At 38.7% G+C, this 22,736-nt stretch overlaps 1 protein-coding gene across 1 annotated transcript in view; it reads left to right on the plus strand.

Annotated features, from left to right (window-relative positions):
• The first annotated feature begins 7,692 nt into the window (after positions 1-7,692).
• The window catches only part of ZNF618 (zinc finger protein 618), a 92,598-nt gene continuing 77,554 nt past the window's right edge, over positions 7,693-22,736 (plus strand). The window contains exon 1 of the mRNA XM_044664091.1: positions 7,693-7,732. The gene's annotated coding sequence lies outside the window, so the exon portion shown is untranslated. The remainder of the gene's footprint in view (positions 7,733-22,736) is intronic.

The following is a 22,736-nucleotide window of genomic DNA, read 5'->3' on the forward strand; positions in this document are numbered from 1 at the left end:
AGCCCTTTGGGCATTGTCCCAAATTGCCCTCCAAGATGGTTGGATCAAGTCAAACTCTGCCAACAATGCATTAGTATCCCAATTTTGCTATATCTCCTCCAACATTTATCACTTTACTGTCATTTTGGCCAATCTGATAGGTGTGAGGTGGTACTTCACTGTTGTTTTAATTTTTATTTCTCTAATCAAGCATAGGGAACATTCACATAATTATTGATGGCATTGATTTCTTCATTTGAAAACTGCTTGTTCATACCCTTTGACCATATGTCAATTGGGGAATGGCTTATATTCTTATAATTTTTACTTAGTTCTCTTTAAATTTGAGAAATTAGGCCTATATCAGAGATATTTGTTAAACAATCCCCCCCCCCCACCCAGTTTGCTGTTTCCCTTCTAATCTTGGTTACATTAGTTTTGTTTGTACAAAAGCTTTTTAATTTAATATAATCAAAATTATTAATTTTACATCTTATGCTCACTTTTGTTTGGTCATAAACTCTTTCTCCATAGATCTGCGAGGTAAACTATTCTATGTTCCCCTAATTTACTTATGGTATCACTTTATATCTAAATCATGTATCCATTTTGACTGAATCTTGGTATATAGGATGTGAGATATTGGTCTGTCCCTTATTTCTACCATACTGTTTTCCAATTTTCCCAGCATTTTTTGTTAGTGAGTTCTTATTCCAAAAATTGAGTTCTTTGGGTTTATCAAACATTAGGTTGCTATGGTCATTTACCCCATATATCGCGTACCTAATCTATTACATTGAAAATCATGTTTTTAAATGCATAAAATAAAATATATAGTATTACAAAGGATACTAATTATATTGTAATGTAGTTATCAGAACATAAAAAAAAAAAAAAAAGTTCTAGAACCCTAGGTTAAGATCCCTTGGTGTAGATAAATATCTTTAGAAGCTTAGAAAAAGAGAAAAGAACCCAAGAGAGGACAGCCTGAGGGGTGTTAAAAAAGATGCCTGGAAAGTATCTGAGGTAGAATTTGAAACCAGGTCTTCATGGCTCCAAGTCCTAGTCCCTTTCCGGAAGTGCTTCATTCCCATTTGTGCTCTCTGTGCCCTGGGGCAAGGAGGCAGTGCTGCCTTTCACCTCCCTGACTCCTTTATAGTATCTGACCATGCACACTCTAAATACCATCTGTTTTCTTGTCTTACGTGATCATTCTGTCCACTTCTTTGTTTTCTTCGCTGAATCCTTATCATTCTTCTATCCCTTAAACATTGGTGTTATTCAAGAGCTTTCTTTCTCTACCTCAGACATTCCTTCCTTTGGTGATTTTATTCATTCCTGTGGCTTCAATGATCACATCAATATAGATGATTCACAAATAACTACCTTCACACCTGCATCCTCCTCTATACCCCTCCTAACTGCCCTAGAATTCTTGTTTGGTGTTTATAATTAGTGTGCAAACTAATAAACAGTGGCACCTAAGAGTCATTTTGTCTACAACTACAATGTCCCATCAGGCAGCTAGGTGGCTTGTTAAATAGAGTACCAACCTTTGGAGTTAGGAAGACTCATTTTCCTGAGTTCAAATCTGGCCTCAGACAACTTGCTAGTTGTATGACTGTACAATTTTTTGAACTCCATTTGCCTCAGTTTTTTAGTCTGTAAAATGAGCAGGATTAGGAAATAGCAAACTACTTCAGGATCTTTGCCAAGAAAACCCCAAAACAACAACAAATGTTGATTCTGTTCCTTCCCCTCCCTTTCTTAAAACACTGTTGTTTCTCTTGATGGCACCAATATGATCCCAGCAATTTATGCTTGCTATTATTCTCTATTCTCAACCTACACACCTAATCTCTTTTTAAATACCTATTGAGGGTTTCTGAATCTTCTTTTGTATTTGTCCTTTCTTCTCTACTTTCACTGCCACCAGCCTTATTCAGACATTCTTCTTTTTCATCTCACTATTGTGATTACCTCCTAACTGGTTTCTGCTGCTACTCCCTTTTCTCTAATAACTCTTCAACACTGCTACCTAAGGAGTCTTAATATATAGCCATGACTGTGCCTAAAATCTCCAGTGGCTCCTTTTAGCCTCCTGAATAAGAAATAATTTCCTGATCCTGATCTTCAAGCCTTCTCTAATACTTTTAGCCTTCTCTGACCCTATTCCGGTCAAACAGATCTATTTTCTCATCTTTGACCTCTTTCATGTTGGCCTCCATGCCTAATGTGGATTCCTCTCTATCACAGGGAGATAATAAGGTACTTTGGAAAGAACATTGGCTGTGGAGTGGAGAAAACTTGAGTTCAAATCCCATCTCTGTCACTTGTCTCCTGTGTGACCTTAGATTTACTTCTTATTGTCAGATCTCTCCTCTTATTTAAAAAGAAGGGGTTGAACTTAACTAAGGACTCTTTCTGTTTGAAATCTGTGGTTCTGTTTATCTGTTGCAGAGCATTTCTTTTGGAGGACCCTAACTAATATTCTTTACCCTCTATATAGAAAGGATCATTCCCTTCCAGTTTTATATGTGTCAGACCACTCTTTTGCATGTACCCCACTCTCCCTTGTATCATAGCTATTTATATACAGGTCTCTCTCCTCTCATCCTTCTGCCCCCACCCAAGACTGTCATCTCCTTTAAACCAGGGTCCATATTGTCTTTATCTCCAGAGCCTAGCACATTGTAGGAGATTTTTTAAAATGTTGGTTGAATTGAATTGAACTGAGCCTTGAAGGATGAGTAGGGTTTGGAATGTTCCAACTGACTGGGACCCTGCACAATCTGGGTTGTTTGAAAGTCAGATAATCTAAAGCAGAGGAGAGAACCTTTTTTTTTTTTTTTAATTAAAGGCCAAAAGTCATTCCAAGAGGCCCCCATCATACTGTAGATTATTCTGGATAGTGGAAATAATAGGAACAATGCACACACAAAAAAAGATTTCATTTTCCCTATGATGAATATGTACCCCAGAGAAATAATTTTGTACCTATCACGTTTATCTAAATAAAAAAAATTAGGAAAGAACTAGCACGATTGAATGATTTTTATCTCTTTTTTTCATTTGCTTATTGTGAATGAAGAACTTAATGTTTAGTTCCAGCATCAGTTGATCTTTCCAGAGATCCTTTGTCATCTATGATCTCAAGCCTGTTTTGATTCAAGTCATGTGTAAAAAATGTTGATTCCCAACAAGACTCTAACATTGCATGAGACTTTAAACAGGAGGGGAGTTCTGCTGAATTTTGTGTAATGACCTTAAAACTGCTGTTGTGATGGGTAAGGGGGAAAAGAGAACCAAACCTGTTGTTACCCAGAATCTCAGAAAAATCAGAATGATTTTTATTCAGCCGTAAGCCTATCTTTATATTGTTATCACAGCTACATCCTAGTTTGTTTAGATAAATAGGTTAAAAGAAAAGAACCACACTGGATCTCATCATCCCTGATCTCTATAATTTTGCCTGATTGCTTTGGAAAGGAAGGCAAACTGTTTCAAGGTTAGGGGTAGACAGAAAATTCCCAGGAAATTGTCCCCAAAGTGGGAGATTTGGGAATACATAGAGTTAGCCTCGACCAATTTCAGCCTCTATCCTTGACCATTTTCATTGTTGGTACCATCAGTAAATACAGGGCAAACATTTTTTCCCATTCCTGAGCAGCGAGCTAGGGATATTTTAGGCACTTCTGGAATCTTCCTTTGCTTCCCTCCAACCGCGCCCCCTACCCCCCCCCCCCCCACAAGCTATTAGGACTGACTAGATAGTGCTTTCAATACTACAGCTGTCATTCAATTATCTCCATATAGATCAGGTTCTTTGATCAATTATCTGAGCTGGAATTTTTTTTTTTATCCAAGCATAGTCTCTCCATTCCCTGGAGCTATATTCTGTGGTTAGGTTCCTTTTGACAGAGATCTAATTTTCATAAGGACGTGCTACAATCTTGAGCAGTCTAGTAGTTGCAGGGACCCATGAAGCTGTTTTTCCCCCCATTGTGTGTGCATGACAAATCATTAATTTGTGATGGATTGCTTGGAATTGTGGGTGCCCCGCCATTCTTCCTGTAGCTGAACAGCTGTATGAGAAATGAACATATCAGTGCTTGTGAAAGATTGGAGATCTAGCCAAAGCAATTACATTGGTGCAGCCCTTCCCCCTTCCCCGGACTTTCCCGTGCAATGAAGGGAAGAAATTTTTACCAGAAATTTCTCAAGTGGCTTTAAAAAAAATGAGAGAGGGAAAAAAAATTATGCCTTTTTGTAATTGAATTAAATCTTTATCTCTTCATCTCTTGCAGCAAGTTTCCAATACACATTGGTCCCCCAAGTGCTTCCATTCCAGCTAAGCAAGAGAAATATTCAATAATGAAATTTTACCTCATGAATTTTTTTTTTAGAAATAAAAATTGTGATTTTTTTTTTTGGTGATGGTGGTTGCTATTCCTTTAAGATTTCAGAAGCATCCCAGTGCACTAAATGTGACCTCCATAACTTTTAAATTAAGAATTTATGCTGGCTTGAAATTTATGAAATATTTCAGCATGAAAGAAAGCCTTTTTCCCTCAGGAAAATTGAGCAATAAATCACAGTGCTGTGGATTTACTGCCCTACAGCCAGCCAGAGATAGGATTTTTTTTTCTTCATTCTGAAAAAAAAAATGTAATCATATAAGACAGCTTAGTTGCCATCCTCCCACTCCCTAGAATTTTTAATTTCAGCTGTTTCTGCTTGGATTTATTTCCAATATTCCTGCTCGGCTTTTCAATTTCCTCAGTTATTAAATTTTAATTCAGTGCATTAGCATTTAAATTAAAAAAGGGTTTATTTTATCGAAATCGTTGGCTGGCCCCCATCCTGTAGCACACGAATTGCCTGTTCCTGCCATTTGCTCAAAATGTGAAATGCAGCTAATGTCTTATAACTTACATTTGCACAAATTCAGAAATAAAATTTCTGGGTTTGGAATAATATTGTCTTTCCAAGAAAACCCGTAATAAGAAGATGGAAAAGAGCAACTGAGGGGCAGATTTTGGGCGGTAGGGGAAGGGATGATAGTATCTCTCGATGAAGCAAATTCTAAGGAGATTGTGTTTGTGCGACTGTAGCTGAAGTAATGGGGCTAGGTTCCTTCTAGGTGGGATGGCTTGATGCTCTTCTTTACTCTGGGCATAGTAAGCAGAGTAAAGGTTGTATCTTGTGTACCTAAGTATATCAAACAGCGCCCTCTCTTTCCAGTTAGCCATTTACAGATCTGAGCAAGAGTAGTTGGTCATCCCTTGATGCATTCTAGGAATAGTTGGCTGTGGCTTTCTTTTTGACAAATCCCTGGCTCCTCTTGGCCATTCACAGTGGGCTCATCAGTAAGAGGGTATTGGTAGTATCCATTTTACTCAAGAGCAGGGCTAAAACAAGTTCTTTCTCTACTCTAGATCTCAGAGGTCATGATTCTCAACCTCTCCATGATTGCCATTCTTATGCTGTTGGCTTGATTTCATCTGCCAGAGTACCATTGAGTGTATGGGCTTTTCAAATTGACGCTAATTAAAATTAATAACATTCTGAGAATTTTTTGCAGAATCCCTCCAGCAGTTAGCTGTATCTCTGAAGGAACATGGGGGTTATTAGCAAAACTGGGGCTGGAAATTGCTGGGCAGAAGGTTTATTGAAGTCAGTGGTTTCCCCAGATAAACTCCGCATGCCATTCTTGGGCACAGATAAAGCATCCGCTGTTTCTTGATCTTCTTTTACCTGAGGTCCCCAGTTCTAAAGCTTAGATGTGATGACTCCCAACAGTTGTCTCTGATACCTTGCTGAGAACACACCTGCCTTAACAAATGACTAGCAATAATGACCAAACTGAATCAGACTTTACTTTCTGGCTCAGTAGACAGTAGGGTTACTTTCAAACCTTTAACTGGAAACTTCTCTTTTAAAATTCCTCAAGGGCTAACTATTTACTCCCTTATCCCAGAAACAAGTACCTTGTGCTCAGGAGGACCAGGTGATTCATTGTGAGGAAAAGAATCCCTGCTCTGCAGATAGCTAACTTTGTGACCTTTTACAAGTCTTGTGGATGGAATACCCTGTCTTGGTTTTTGTGAGCATCAGATGAAATTATAGATAGGAAAGTGCTTTGCAAAGTTAAAAGGACCATGCCAATGTAATTAATAATATTCTTTTCATGATCAAAATATAGCCCTAGTATCTCTATTTTATAGATGAGGAGATGAAGAGTCAAAAGGTCAGGGGCAAGAGGGGCAGAAGATAGATTGCTATAACCTCTAGCAAGACATCCCTAAGAGAGAATAGGGAAGGGACCAGAAAGTGTTTAGAGGATATAACCATCTTTGGCTTTGAGGCACAGAATCATAATGGAAGAACCCTTTATCTTTGTGTCTCAGATTTCATGCAGCACAAAGCAAAGTCAAGGATTCACACAGCCCAGGAGAACACAGAGAGACACATAGAGAAAGCCACCAACAGACCCTCCAGACATCTTGCCCCATAGTGGAGAATTCTTACCTGGCTTGGGTCTGTGTTCTCACATAGTCACATTCTCTTTCTCTCTTTTCCTTCTCCTTAGATAATTAGCTTTGGAATTACATGTAGTGGAATGATCCAGTCTAGACCATCAGTCAGAAGGTCCTATTTCTTTTTGCTTCAAAACACAAGAGTGAGGCTGGTGCCTTCTTCAGAATTATTGTGAGAAGCAACTGCTTTACTGTCCCCACAGCTCCACTGTTTAGACAAATCCCTATTTTGGTTGTGGTAGCATAGACACACTGAAAAGTGAACTTGTTTTTCTAAATTAGCTTTTATGGAAGCACAATCTTAGTGCTAGTGATCTTTACTAGGCCTTTTTCAGTAAATTTCAGTAAGGACTTTGTATCTTTAAGATTATTGCTGAATGTTTCATTACTTAATGAAAGATACAGGGGCCATACTGTTTTCGTTCTGAGCTCCCTGTTCAATGCATTCTTGGTGATTAGAATGAATTGCCAAAATCAGCAAATGAGTCATATGCCAAGCAGGGAATGAGGACCCAGGAGTCCTGTTTCTCCCATGTCCATCACCTGCCATTACCTCATCTGTGCAACTTTCATTTGTCAGCATTCCAAAAAGATATTAAAAAATACCTTCCACTATCCTTGTGCTTCTTGCCTGTACTCACGATGGAAGGATAGAATATTTTAATGTAATAGGATTTTTCTCCAGTTGGCAGGAATAAATCTGCTGTTTCTGTTTTATTGGAAATCCCAGCTGAAAATAAAAATGGTGCAATTCAATCTCAGATTTAGTTGGTTACTTACTTTAAACCAAGTCCCCTGGGCTCTGCAGTTGTCGGTGGTTGGGGTTTGCAGAAATGATGGGTACCAAGACAGGATTTAAAGGAACAGAACTAAGAGAGCAGTTACAGAATGGCAAAGCATGGTTCTTCTATCTTGGTATTAGAGTCTGGGTCGGTAGCAGTTTCTTCCATTTCTCTGTGACTAACCCTTTGAACAGAAGGAAGTTAGATACTGTTATTAGAGATAAGGGACATCTTTACTCAATCCCTGAGGCTACTTTAGTGAAATGGCTCGCACATGAGCATGCTATCCTTGACTGGATTGGATATCCCTGCTGGTGAGGGTGAATCTGGACATGTTTTTGGCATCCCTTGATATAGATATTTTTTGTTTTGTTTTCTGTTTTTTTAGGCTGAAGGGGCCAGTGCTACTGGAAGGAGGAACACACCTGGCAGGTAATGTCCCTTCTGAATTTAACTCAGCAGGCATTTATTAAGCACCTAATATATGGAAGACACTAGGCTAGGCCTAAGGGATCCAAAGACCAAGTAAAAAACAGTCTCAAGGATTTTGCATTCCACTGGGGATGGGGGATGGAGCGGTATGTGACAGGGTGACCACATGGAATGGAGAGGAGTATGAATACAGCCTATGCACAGAAAAGACAAAACAAGACAATTTGAGAAATTAGGGGATACAAAACAGTTCTTGTAGAAGGGGGCGCTTTTCTGCACCTTCTCCTCCAGTGCCCTGTCTTGATTGAAGCATGGTACTAAGAAGACCAGGGTCACAAATTAGATAAAAGACACATCTGTATAAAGAAAAACTTTAGTTCCTAAGCAAATTGCTCTCATAGTTATAGGCATCTTCTTTATGTCTGTACATATTGTTAGAGACTGGGAAGAATTGACCTCCTAAACTTTGGTGGTCTTGTATAAGAGAGGAACCTCTCTTTCAGTCATGGGGACTTCATTTGCTGAAGAATAAAAGAGGAAGGAGAACACATGTAGAAGCAATAATGCTTTTTTTTTTCTTGTTCAGAATTTTAACTTCAACCCAAGCCTGATCCATTTTTCAGCCTCCTACTTCCTTCCTTTTGGAAAAAGAGCCCCCTTAGTCACATTTTATAATGCCCAAACTTTCAAAATGGAAGAGAAGCAAAGGTTCTTTATTTTTCTACCCCCCCCCCCCAACCCATACCTTCTGCCTTTGAAGAGCAATAAAGGCTAAGTGACTGGGTTTAAGTATTGTACAGCTAGGAAGTATCTGAGGCCAGATTTGAACCCAGGATCTCCATTCTCCAGGCCTGGCTCTCTATCCACTGAGCCGCTGTCCCCAAAGAAAGGGTTCTTAAACCTTGTTTTGTGTCATTTACCCACTCTGGCAGTTTGGAGAAGCTTTTTCTCAGAATAATATTTTTAAGTGCATAAAATATTTATAGATGACAGAGGAAACTAATCATATTGAAATATAATTATTAAAACAGTTTTTTTAAGCTCATGGACCATAGTTTAAGAACTTCTGCTTTAAAATCTCATTCATGTGTGAGTTTACAGAAGAAAAAAGACCAAAACTTCAGCCACACCCAATCATAATCTTACTTTATTCTCTCCTTTATCAGGCTATGAAAATGGAATTAGCAGAAACCCAGCATTGTAACCCAAAATACCCTTGTGAAGCAATAAGGAACCTTTTGAACTATAACATCTCTCCCTTCCTGAACCAAACAGACCATGCTTCCTTCCCATCCCCATTTTCCTTCAGGCATCTTTGCTGTTGTCTCCCCCTCCAAGGAAGATTGCAAAGAAAGTCCATCACTTTTTGGGAAGGATTAATTTGTGGGAAGTTAATCCATATCCTGGGAGAAGGGGGCAGGAGCCAGGGGGAAATAACTTTTTTCCCCATTCTGGCCTGGCTTCCTGTGGAGAGTGACCTGGTAGATATTATTCATATCCATATTGATGGAGCACAGAAATGTAGCATGGCAGAGAAAGAAGAGTCAGTGTGTTTAAGAGTCAGGACATCTCCATTGGATTCTGGACTTCTCTATGTATGAGTTGAATGATTTTTATTCAAGTCTGAACCTTTACGCTCCTGCTTAGCTGTCCCCAGGGCCATGTCTTCATGGGGTCCTTGAGTGTTTCTAAAGCAAGGGTGAAAAAAAAGTCTACTGTAATGAATTAAGTCCCAAACTTCTAAATGTCTTAGAGGTGTAGAAGAGTCCCAAGACTTGCTCATTTCATGAATGTTTATTAAATGGACACTATATGTTAGGGGATTCAAAGAGGAAAAATGACACTGTTCCTTCCCTCAAAGAGCTGATGATCTATTGTGATGAAAAGTCACATTACCTACTTTGAAAACACTTAAGTCAGTGTTACAATGTAGACACATGAGGGCACTCTAAGCAAATAACATCCTGTTCAGCATAATAAATCATTTAACTATGACACTTTGGTGGGGGTAGAGATGCAGAAAATATGGCCTTTTGTTATTGACTTTATTTTAGAAGTGGTAGATTCTGATGTGTGTATGTGATAACTTGGCCAAGACATATCAGATATGTGGGAAGAAAGATAGAAGATTTATTGAATGCTCCTGATATTCCAGGCACTGTGCTAATAATAAGTAAAAGGGTCTCTGGCCACAGGGTGCTTATATTCTAGTGAGGGAATACATCAAGAGGAAGTATGTATGCAAGGCAGTATGGTATATAGATAACTGAGAAGTGACCTGAAAACCTGGTTCGTTCAGGGCAAGATAAAATGAAAGCTTGCTTGTCAGAATCGTAGGATCCAGGGATGAATCCAGGTTACTGGTGGAGGGATGGGAAATAGAGTGAGACATGGAGTAGAGAAGACATTAGAACATAGGATGTAAAATATTAAAGTGGGAGGGATCTTAGAATGTGGAGAAGTGGGAGAGACCTCAGATTCCCTCTCTTATCATATTATGTTGTCAAGGAACTCAGGCCCCCAAGAAAGTAAGAAAGAGAGCTGGGCTCTGGTCCTGGTCATTGGCCACATGACAAACTTCTTCACCTTTGTCCAACTTTTTCCTTTTGGCCCAGAGTGTGCTCTTGTTTGATCTTTCCCCATAAGGCCTCTGGCTAAAGACCAAAACCAACAGCACAGGCTACTTAGGAATTAAAAGTCAGGAGGGATTTGGTATTTCTGATCCTAGGAAACAACTTAATGTGGTTTTATTTTACTCCCTTGTAACCTAAATGGGGTCGGTTTTATAAGTTTAGCATTATAGGCACTTTGGGTTGTTGTAGAACTAGTGCAAAAGCTACAAATTACCTAAGTGCACATACAGCCAAACCTTGCTCATTCAGGTACATTGAAGGGAAGCCTATCTGAATTGGTCAGAGGCTTGAATTTTATTTTATTTTATTTTTATTTTGAATATTTTCCCATAGTTACATATTTCATGTTCTTTCCCTCTCCCCCAACCCCCCTAACCCCCCTTAGCTGACTCACAATTCCACTGGGTTTTACATATATCATTAATCAAGGTCTAATTCCGTATTATTGATAGTTGGACTAGAGTTATCGTTTAGTATCTACATCCCCAATAATATCCCCTCATGTGTTCAAGCAGTTGTTTTTCTTCTATGTTTCTCCTCCCACAGTTTTTCCTCTGACTGTTGCTAGTTTTCTTTCTCATAAGTCCCTCAGCCTTGCTCTGGATCCTTTCATTGCTGCTAGTAGAGAAGTCTGTTATGTTCGATTTTACCACAGTGTATCAGCCTCTGTGTACAATGTTCCCCTGGATCTGCTCCTTTCACTCTGCATCAATTCCTGGAGGTCATTCCAAGAGGCTTGAATTTTAGAAGATTGCAGAGGAATTGGTATTTTCCTGTTTTTTAAGTATATATAATAATGTGAACCAATTAGGCCAACACAAATTTGCTACATGCACATATTTGCACATTGAGGAAAAAACATGCCCAGCTTTTATTATGTTAGCCTTTCTTTCATATCTTTATAGCTGGTGTTGCCTCAGTTTTCCCATCTATAAAAAACAGGTGAAGCAATGCTTACTTGTTTACCTCATGGTTGAAATGATCAAAGGACAGAATGTATTTGGAAATGTTTTGTAGACTGTAAAGAAATGTACAAATGGAAGGCATTATTATTATTACTTCTGAACATAATTCCTGCCAGATCTCCTTTACTAAAGAGGCAAGGGCCCTTTGGGTTTATCACATTGATTTATAACAAGCAGTAAGCATTCTTGATGTGCCTATCATTGTGCTAGGTATTGTGAAGCTAGGTATCATGAAGCAGACAAAAAGTACAGGATGTGATCGCCTTTATTCGTGGGCATATCAGATATGACTATAGAGTACCTGTGTGATTTGGGGCAAGTGCCCTAGTCTTCAGAGTCCTCAGGTCCAGCCTCTGTAAAATGAGGGGGTTAGACTAGATGGCCCTTTTAATAATGTCTGTGCCAGGGGGCAGCTGGGTAGCTCAGTGGATTGAGAGCTAGGCCTAGAGATGGGAAGTCCTAGGTTCAAATCTGACCTCAGACACGTCCCAGCTGTGTGACCCTGAGCAAGTCACTTAATCCCCATTGCCTAGCCCTTACCACTCTTCAGCCTTGGAGCCAATGCACAGTATTGACTCCAAGATGGAAGGTAAGGGTTTAAAAAAAAATTATGTCTGTGCCAGCTGTCTCCAGAGGTCTTTTGTTTTAGGAGGGTGTGAAAACAATCTCTGATTTCTTAAGGAGACTGAATACTACTACTGTATCTTTTTTTATGCTATTTATTTGCATAGTAAACCATTTTTTCACAGATAATACACAGGGAAACTTCAGTCCAGTTCTATCAAAAGTACCACAAATTATGGATTAGTATGGTCCTAATTAATGAGTTTCTACTGTAAGTGATTTAAGCTTCTTGGCTAAGACCACAGATTTTCTTCAAGCCAGAAAGTGCCATCTAGTTGGAGTTAATTGAAGTGTGCATTGATCTCTGTGTGTGTACATGTGTGGATGTAACTTATCAGTGAAATATGGTTAATGAAAAAAATGATAGGCTGATGCCTCATCTTAAAAAAAAAATCCAAGGATTTTACTCCATAACATGACTTAAAGGTATCTTTCATATCTCTCAAGTGCTTATAATTCCTTATGTATAATTATTTAGTGGCAACCATAGTACAAATTTGTGTTCTTTAAAAGCTAACATCCAAACCTCTGTGTAATATTAAGACTAGTCAAAAATTTGACTCTCCTATGTTTTATACACAAACACACACACAGTGTCTATATGTAGTAGCACACACTAATTCTCAAGTCCCCAGGAATTCTGAGAAAGCAGACAGAGATTTCAAAACTCAGTAATCCTATAAGAAATACCACAACTACATCATAAAATGGAGGCTTTAAGAGTTGAAAGGTATGCTAGAAGTCACTTAGTCCAAGTCCTTTCTAAAGCAGGATCTCTTCTACGGCATTCTTAGGAAATGAGTATCCAGCCTTTGCCCAAAGAGAGAAGAATTCTTTCCTTCTTTTCATTCAGCTTACTGGTATTTTTTCTGCCTAGATTCTGGGCATATTTGCTTCCGGGGGGTGGGGGTGGGTTATGCCCATTATAGTCATTTAGGAAGAAATGTGTAGATGCGAGTTTGGAAATAGAGTGACTGGTAGGATATGCTGAAGCCTGTATTGATTTGACAGCCTGGTGAAATTTTGTTTGAAGTTGGAAGAATCTTCCATTTGTAGACCTTTGCCTTTCCAAATATAATCCAAATAAATATTCCATTCTACTTCAGGCAATGTTTATGTGCATATCAGGGTAGACCAGGAACCAGTGGAGGTCTGTAGAAACTGTAAAACTATACCATCTATTATTACATGTGCCACCATCAGGTTCTTCATATCATGCTTCAACAGATCTCTTTATCCTGGCACTTGGTCCCAATTCTCAGTAGGGAATGTTTTAGATTTGGACCATGTGTTAATGAGTCTATGACTAGGGCTCAGAGGGACAATGCAGAAGAATCAGATGGACTGATGCATGCTGAAATCAGCAGGACTTTTTATTTTGTGAATTTAAAGCCAGGAGTTCTCTCTCTTTAAAAAAGTTTTTTTTTTTCTTTTTAAACCCTTACCTTCTGTCTTAGAATCAATACTATGTATTGTTTCCAAGGCAGAAGTGTGGTAAGGGCTAGGCAATGGGAGTTAAGTGACTTACCCAGGGTCACACAGCTAGGAAATGTTTGGGCCAGATTTGAACCCAGGACCTCCCATCTTGAGGCCTGGCTGTCAATCTACTGAGCCACCTAGCTGCCACCCCCCTCTTTTTTAAGTTTATTTTTATTTTGTTAATTTTTTTCCAACAACATTAAATTTTTTAAACACTCTTTTAAAACAAATTTTGAGTTCCAAATTCTTTCCCACTCTTAGAGAAGACAAGCATGTGAAGACATGCAAAACATATTTCCATCTTAGCTCTGTTGCAAAAGACCCCACTACCCTAAGGGGAAAAAAACTGAAAGAAAAATGCTTCAGTGTATACTTAGAGTTCATCAGTTCTCTATAGTAGATAGCATTTTTCATCATGGTTCCTTTGGAATTATCTTGGATCCTTGTATTAAGCAGAGTAGCTAAGTCTTTTACAGTTAAATCATTGCTGCAATATTGCTGTTACTGGGTATAATGTTCTCCAGGTTCTGCTCACTTCATTTTGCACCAGTTCAGATAAAACCTCCCAGGTTTTTCTGTTCATTCTTTTCTTATAAAAGTATTCCATCACAACCATATATATGACAACTTGTTTAACCCTTGCCAGTTGATGGGCATTCCCTCCTTTACCAATTCTTTGCTACCACAAAAAGAGCAGCTATAAATAGTTTTAAAAGTATAGGTCCTTTTCCTTTTTTGGTTGGGAGGATGGTAGGAAATATCTTTGGGATACTGACCTAGTAGTAGTATTGCTGGATCAAAGTAGTATGCCCAGTTTTATAGCCCTTTGAGCATAGTTCCAAATTCTTCTTCAGAATGATTGGACCAGTTCATAACTCTGCCAACTTTGCATAATTTTCCCTATTTTCCCCACATCTCCTCCAGCATTTGTCATTTTCCTTTTCTTTTAGATTAGCCAGACCAGTCAGTGTGAGGTAGTACCTCAGCGCTGTTATAATTTACATTTCTCTAATCACTAGTAACTTATTTATTTTTTTAATTAAAAAATTTTTTTTGAAACCCTTACCTTCCTTCTTAGAATAAATACTGTGTATTGGTTCCAAGTCAGAAGAGCAGTAAGGACTAGGCAGTGAGGATTAAGTAACTTGCCCAGGGTCACACAGCTAGGAAGTGTCCAGAAACTAGACTAGAACCTAGGATCTCCCGTCTTTGGACCTGACTTTCGATCCACTGAGCCGCTGAGCTGCCCCATCAATAGTGACTTAAAACATTTTTTTCATATGACTATTGATAGCTTTGATTTCTTCTTCTGAAAACAAAGGCAGGAATTCTTAACCATTTTTGTGTGTCATGGACCCCCTTAGACATTCTTGTGAAGTCTGTGAACCCCCTTCTCAGAATGTTTTTAAATACATAAAAGAAAATACATAGTATTACAAAAGAAGCCAGTTATATTGAAATACAATCATGATAATATTAAAAACCAAAAAAACCTCCCAAAATACCCAAGTTAAAAGCCCCTGATTTAAGGGAAGGCTATCTGACATAACTCAAGATACCTAAAGGAACATAGAGAGGGAGGCAGGGGCAAAAAGAGAAGGAGTAGCATGCCCAAACCCTAATCAAAAACATCAGCTGATACTTCTATAATGTGGATAGTGTGCTCTCCCCCACACTGAAGCTTGAATGGTCCCCTCCAAAGCCAGGTAAGAAAGGAAGGGATAAACTCTGAAAATATCAGGCATCATAGTCTTTGGGCTAATCCAAAATGGTCTTGAAAGAGGCTGTCCTCAGGACTTTAAAATGATCTCTCACCAGTTCTCTGAATGGGATTTCTATGTCCATCTTGTCACCATGCCTCTGGGCAGCTCAGGGGTCAGGGCAGCTTGAGGCAGCTGAAGAAGCTCAGGTGCTTTCTAAGAAGAGAAAGAATTTCCTTTGCCTGATTGCTTTCCTAACCTCTGAAATTGCAGGAGAAAAGGCTCCAATTAGCCAGGAAAGCTTCTTTCCTGGAAGTTAACTGACATAGGAAATTCTAACTATATATAGTAGGGGAAGGGAGGTATACTAGAATGAAATAGGACAGGAAGGAAAAAGGTACCAGGGAAGAGAGGATTTGGCTAGGGCAGAGACAGCTTGGTGGAAAGAGAAAGATAGGGCCTCAAAAAACAGGTTTCTCTGGGCTATGCTATAGATTTTATGGTGGCTGGAAGTCTGACAGGCAGATATGGGAGTAAAAGATCTAGGGTCCTGAAGGGATTGGTCAGGGCAAAGAAAGGTGGGAATATTAAGATCAGCACATAAGCATTTTTGGGTGGAAGTCACAAGTGCTAGGCAGCAATGGAGATTATTAAGATGAATAAGAAGAACCTGGGTACACTAAAAGATAAGGTTGCATATATGCTAGGTTCTGCAGATAGTCAAAGCTGTAAATACTAGAGGAATTTCAAAGGAGAGTTTGTTGTCCAGACATGGAAGACTTCTTAGAGGAGAGGAAACTTAAGCTGGGCTTTAAAGGTGGAGTAGGCCTGATCAGCCACAGACAGACACATTTTACATTGACCCCCCCACATAGTGATGCCATTTTTGAACACTTTTAATATAAAGAACAACAGCCACCAAACAGGATTTAGATGAGGAAGAGGACATTCTAGACAGTAAGAAAATTACATGCAAAGTCCCAAGGTCAGAAAAATATGTGACAATGTTTGGGGAATGTTTATACTACTTTAGTTAGAGGGAGAGGGGAAGGGAATAAGCATTGTATAGTGCTTACTGTGTACCAATATGTTTATAAATATTATCTCCTCTGATCCTCACAACCACCATGAGAGATAGGTACTATTATGTCAATTTTATAGTTGAGAAAACTAAAGCAAACAGATTAAGCGCCTTGTCCAGAACCTCATAGCTAGCTAGTAAATGTCTAAGTAAGATTCGAACTAGACCTAGCACAATATCCACTAGACCACTAGTTGCCCCTAGAGAGAAATATTCACATTGGAAAGTGGGAAATAAGTTAGGTTAAATTAGAAGCATTTATTGAACATTTTCTATGGGCCAAGTACCTTTTCTAAGCTCTGAAAATATAAGGAAAGGCCAAAAATAAGATAGTCCCTCCCCTCAAGGGGCTTATATTCTAATGGGGGAAGACAACACATGAAAAAGAGCTGAAAAGAGCATTGAGGAGTTAATTGAGGAGGTGAAGTTGGGAAAGTGAGGGGTAGCTAGTTTGGGCCCTTTCTCAAAATGGAAGTTCCAGGAAGAATTCAGTAATGGGAAAAAGGGGCTTCAAGGGCAGAAGAAAAAGGCAACAGAGGCATGGTGGCAGAGTTTGGAAGGTAACATATTGCTGGTCTGGATCCTTCCTCAAAGTCTTTACTTTCAAAGAAAGAACTCACCAAAGGAACATAAGATTATTGCACAATTATAAAGGGTCTCCGAATGTCAGACTAGGGAGTTTAGGTTTTATTCTTGTAAATGGTGAGGAATCATTAAAGTTTTTATGTTTTGGAAGGACATGGTCAGATTGAAGTTTTAGGAATATTCATCTAGCAATTTGCATAGCATTAATGAGAGATGGGAGGTACTGGACACAGAGACACATCTAAGAACCTATTCTGGTTGTCCTTTTCTGAACTGATGATTGAAGAAGGCTGAAAACTGGTGGATGTTAGTGTCATCTTTTGAAGGGAGACTTCCAAGCCTTGGGAGGAAGACTTTGGGTGAAGGTAGCTGGAGTGGCTCAGCTCTTATTCTAAGAAGAAGGAAGGAATGGAAAAAGAGAACTTGGTTCTTAGGGCAAGAAGGTGGGAGAAAAAAGGAGGTTGCTCATTTCCCAGCTTTCTTAGAAGGGCATGTAAGGATATATAACAAGAACATACATGTCTCTCACAGACTTTACTGAGCTAGGGGCTTTGAACTTGGAATAAAAACCCTTTAAAGTTAAAATGTTTGCCTCTCAGAATAGACATGGATGTAGGGGTGACAGAGTCTCTGAAAAGGGGAGGTGGCTGTCCTGTGATTGAGTCTGGCAGAAGGAGTGATGGACATCAGGGACTGACTGACTAATTTGAAGCTTATGTTTCCAGGTTCTGAAGCAGCAAGGGGCAGCCCAACTCCTTAGAAAGGCTCCAAACAGAGAGTTTGCTGACCAAGGATGTGATTCTGGGAAAATCCTTTCCCTTTCCATACCATCAATTTTCTCATCTTTAAAATGAGAGAGTTGGGAACAGCTAGGTGGTACAGTAGATAGAGCACTAGACCTAGATTTGGGAGGACCTGGGTTCAAATTTGGATTCAGACATGCCCTAGCTGTGTGGCCCTGAGAAAATCACTTAATCCTGTTTGCCTAATCCTTGTCCTCTGTCTTAGATTTGTTACTAAGACAGAAGTTAAGGGTTAAAAAAAATTAAGATGGCTGATGAATAGTTCCTTCCAGCTTGAAAACAAACAGTAATCCTTCAGAAGTTTAGAACTCTCTAATTGTAAGGAGCTTAATAATTTATTTTATTTATTTGTCTGCTAAATGAATTTTTGCAGAAGAGGTTCATCAACTTCGATTTAAAGCTAGAAGAGACCATTTAGTCTTGTGCTCTCATTTTACAAATGAGGAAACTCTGGCCCATAGCAACTTATTCAAGGTCACAAATGAAAAGAAGAGGCAAGATTTGATCCCAGATTTTTCTGACTCCAGAGCCAATGTTCTTTCTTTCCACTGTTCCATGCTTTCTTTCTCACGTTTAGGGCTCTGTAATTTTATGGATGTTCAGTGAATTTCTGCAAGGAAGGTATGATGAGATTGCATCTTCAGAGAACCATGTGTGTTGTGTTACCAACTAGCCAGAACTGTAGCATTGCCAGAGACATGGAAAAACTAAAGAAATTTCTTGGAACGATGTGCTGTTAAGTGTAACTTGTAGTTAAGGACACAGAGTTGTCTCTCGGGTGCCAAGACAGCTGGAATTGACATTTATAGTGTTACACAGAAAGCTCTCACCAGCTAAATTTTGGAGTTTATCCATTGAGGGGCTGCCTGCAGAAACTGCCTTTCATTATTTATGAAATTAACTAGGAGATTAACTCTTAATAGCTAAATCTCAACTTCTCCTTCCCCTCTTGTAATATTACATTGTGTTGTGGCTGACTGATACCATACATGGGAGACAATTAAGTGTATAAGAATTGTTTCAGACTAATGATGTATTTATATACTGTAGGTTATTTTGAATTTCTGAACTGTTAAGAGTTGTTTTAATAGGTTAATAATTTTAATCCATTAATCTAATCTTTTCTACTTGACTATTTATTAAAATATATAAGCAATATATGACAGGAATGAAAAAGGCAGAAATTTAGAGGGTTGTTAAGGAATGGGTAATGCCATGAAGTTAGGAGACATGGGCAGAATTGGAAGGGAAAAGACTTTGTGGTAGCTGTTGTAATAATTGGATAATTTAGGTAATAATTGGATAATTTAGATATTATATAGATATATATTTAAGGTGTGGCTGCCAGGAATCAATAATTCAGATTGATTCCATAATTAAAATAGACCCAAGTCAAGATCAGGTTTAAGATAGTTTATTTACATTTAGGAAGGTAGAAGGTAGGGAAATAGAGAGAGAGAGAGGCTAGCATGGGCCTACCTGAGGCCTAGGCGGTGAGAAGATTGAAAGGCTAATTAAACTAGGCTACAAACCACAAGGCCTTAGCAATTAGAGAGGCAAGAAGCCTACTTAAGGTAGAGAGTCTGGAAACGCCAAGGTAGGTCAAGGAAGTCAGCCTAACTTACCCACGTGACAATTCAGAGTGGAAACTGCCTGAGGTCTCAGCCAAGATCTTTCAGCACCAAGTTCAAAGCAGGAACTCCCCCAACAGGCAGTAACCAACATACTTGAAGAGATAGTGTCTTTCATCACTTCCTGTGGGTCTACCTCTAATTCAAGTGGACAAATGGCAGCCTCTCCACTGATTTGGACTACCCAAAGGGCAGTCCCTTGTTCTTGATTTGTTACTTATTGTCACTTGTGGGTAACTCATCTCCCCTCCCCACTAAGGGAGGTAGGGATGACATTATCTCTGGTGGCTAGAGTTTTAACAATGAATGGGCTTGAGCTAATTCTATTTACACACTGTGAGGTATGTTTGTTTTTACCCAGGTGGTAGTAACACTACTCACATGATTCTTGTCATAGTAGCTAAAGACAAGCTGTAATACTCGAAAAGTATATTCACCACCACTCACTTAGTCTGAAAGTCAGACAGCCTCAGCACCCTGGAACCTGGCTTTCAACCTAGAAGCTGTGAAAAGAGGCTTCCACAAGGCAAATCACCATCACAAAGCTCATGTGTTTCCATTTGTAGGTGGAGGCCTGCCCTCAATCCTTAGACAGATTTCTTTATGTAAACTATTGGCATAGGATACACAGAGATGAAAATGAAAATTGGCACGGGGAGGATGCAAGATATATATCCATAGACATAGATGTATGCATACATAAGTACATACATACATGCATGCATATGGACAGCTAGATGGATGAAGGGATAGATAGAAAGATAGATAGATAGACAGACAGCAAATTTAACACTTGCAGGGCTGGGGAAGGAGAATCTGACAACTAGGAGAATTAGGAAAGATCTCTTTAGAAGGTATCTTGTGAGCTGAGCTTTGAAGGAAGTTAAAGATTCCAAGAAGAGCGGAGGAGAGAACATTCCAGACATATGGGTGTCAGCTTATGAAAACTCTTAGAGTTGTCCTAGGAAAGGTTTCTCATGGAGAACTAGCCAATTTGTCTAGACCTCCCATGTTTGCGGGTTTAGAGAGGAAGTAACCTGAAAAGTTAGGTTGGAACCAAATTGTGAAAGGCTTTAAATGCCAGAGGAGTTTGTAAATCCTAGAGACCGTAAGGAGGCACTGAAGTTTTTAGATGGGGAAACATGATGGCCATCACACATGGGCTTTAGGAATGCTAATTTGGTGGAATAGATTAGGAGGGAATTACAAAGCAATCTAGTTTGGGATAAACCCAAAGATCTTTGCTTTGGGGATAAAAATTCACTCTGACTAAAGCTTTTGGGAAAACTGGAAAACATTATAGCAGAAACTAGGTATAGACCAGTAATCACACCTTATACCAAGATAAGGTCAAAATGGGTATATGATTTAGATGTAAAGGGTGATACTCTAAGTAAGTTAGGGGAACATAGAATAGTTTACCTATCAGATCTAAGGAGAAGGGAAGAATTTATGATCAGGTAAGAGATAGAGAACATTACAAGATGTAAAATGAATGATTTTGACTTTATTAAATTAAAAAGTTTCAGTACAAACTAAACCAATATAACCAAGATTAGAAAAGAAACAACAAACTGGGAAAATATTTTTATAACATTTCTCAGATAAAGGTCTCATTTCTCAAATATAGATAACTAAATCAAATTTATAAGAATATTAACCATTCCCCAATTGACAAATGGAGCAGTTTTCAGATGAAGAAATAAAAGCTATCAATAGTAATATGAAAAATGTTCTAAATCACTCTTGATTAAGGAAATGCAAATTAAAACTTCTTTGAGGTACCACCTCACACCTATCATATTGCGATGGGATGTGGCAAAATGGGGACACTTAATTCATTGCTGGTGGCATTGTAAACTAATCCAACCATTCTGGAGGGCAATTTGGAATTATGCTAAGAGGGTTATAAAACAATGATACCCTTTGATCTAGTGATAACACTACTAAGTCTTGTATCCCAAAGAGATTTTTTTTAAAAAGGGGAAAAGACTTACTTCTACAAAAAAAAAAAAAATTATAGCTGCTCTTATTGTGGTGGCAAAGAATTGGAAATTGAGGGGATGTCCATCAATTGGGAATGACTGAACAAATTGTGGTATATGATGCTGATGGGATACTATTGTGCTATAAGAAACAGTGAACAGGTTGATTTCAGAAAGAGCTGGAAATACACACATGAACTGATGCAGAGTGAAATAAGCAGAACCAGGAGAACATAGTACACAATAATAACAATATTGTGGAATGATCAATTGTGAAAGACTTAGTTTATTCTCAGCAATAGTTTGATCCAGGCACTTATCTGAGGGACTTAGGACAAAGAATGCCTTCCACCTCCTATTTGGGAGTTTTGGTTTTATTTTAGTATTTTCTTATGAAAATGGACAACATGGAAATCTGTTTTGCATGATAATATATATATATATGTATGTGTGTGTATGTGTATATATATATATACAGGTCAAATTTCTTATCAGCCCTGAGAAGAGAGAGAGGGAAACAACTTGGATCATGGAACTTCAGAAAATTTTTGTGGAAAATTATTATTACAGGAAAATTAGTTGGCAAAATAAAATATCTTTATAAAAATGGAGTGGGGAAGGAATATGAATTTGGTAGCTTTGTGAAGGGTAGATTAAAAGTAGAAAAGAATAGAACTAGGGAGACAAATAGATTTGTTGTTCAGTTGTTTCATTTGTGTCCAACTTTTTGTGACCACATTTTGGGGTTTTCTTGACAAAGATACTGGAGTAGTTTGCCATTTCCTTCTCCAACTTATTTTGTAAATCAGGAATGGAGGCAAACAGCATCTCACCCAGAGTCACACAGCTAGTAAGTGTCAGAGTCTGGATTTGAAATCAGGAAATGTGACTCTTCCTTATTCTAGGCCTGGCACTTTATCTGCTATAGCACCAGACCAAATGGAAAGCTATTGGAATTGGTGATGACGGCCTGAACTATAAGGGTACCTGTGAGAATGAAGAGAAGGGTATAGTTGAATAGATGTTATGGAAAAGAATTGACTAGATTGGCAAATGATGAGACCTGGGGATTAAGGTAGAGGGAAGAGTTAAAGTTGACACTGAAGTGTTAAATTCAGGTGATAAGAAGAATAGTGATGTTCTTGGCAGAAATAGGGAAGTTTTGAAGAAGGATGGGTTTAGGGGGAAAAGTATTGAGTTCTCTTTGAACATATTGTGTTGGAAATGTCCGTGATTCATCTAGATGGAGATGTCTAGCAGGTAGTTTGCAATTGGTGTGGAAGAGATGAGGGCTGGATTTATAATTGTGGAAGTCATCTGAATAGAGATAATTGAAACTCATAGGAACTGATGTTCTCACTGATAAGAGTATATATAGAGAGAGGACAGAGCCCTGGGATATATAAACCCATGCATAGGGCATGGGAGATAAAAGATGAGGAGATACAGTCAAGCTATATAAGAGAGAATCTGTCAACAGTGTCAGATACCATAAAGAGGTCAAGGATGAAGATTAAG

This window comes from Gracilinanus agilis, chromosome 2 (assembly GCF_016433145.1).
Source record: "Gracilinanus agilis isolate LMUSP501 chromosome 2, AgileGrace, whole genome shotgun sequence".
Lineage (NCBI taxonomy): Eukaryota > Metazoa > Chordata > Mammalia > Didelphimorphia > Didelphidae > Gracilinanus > Gracilinanus agilis.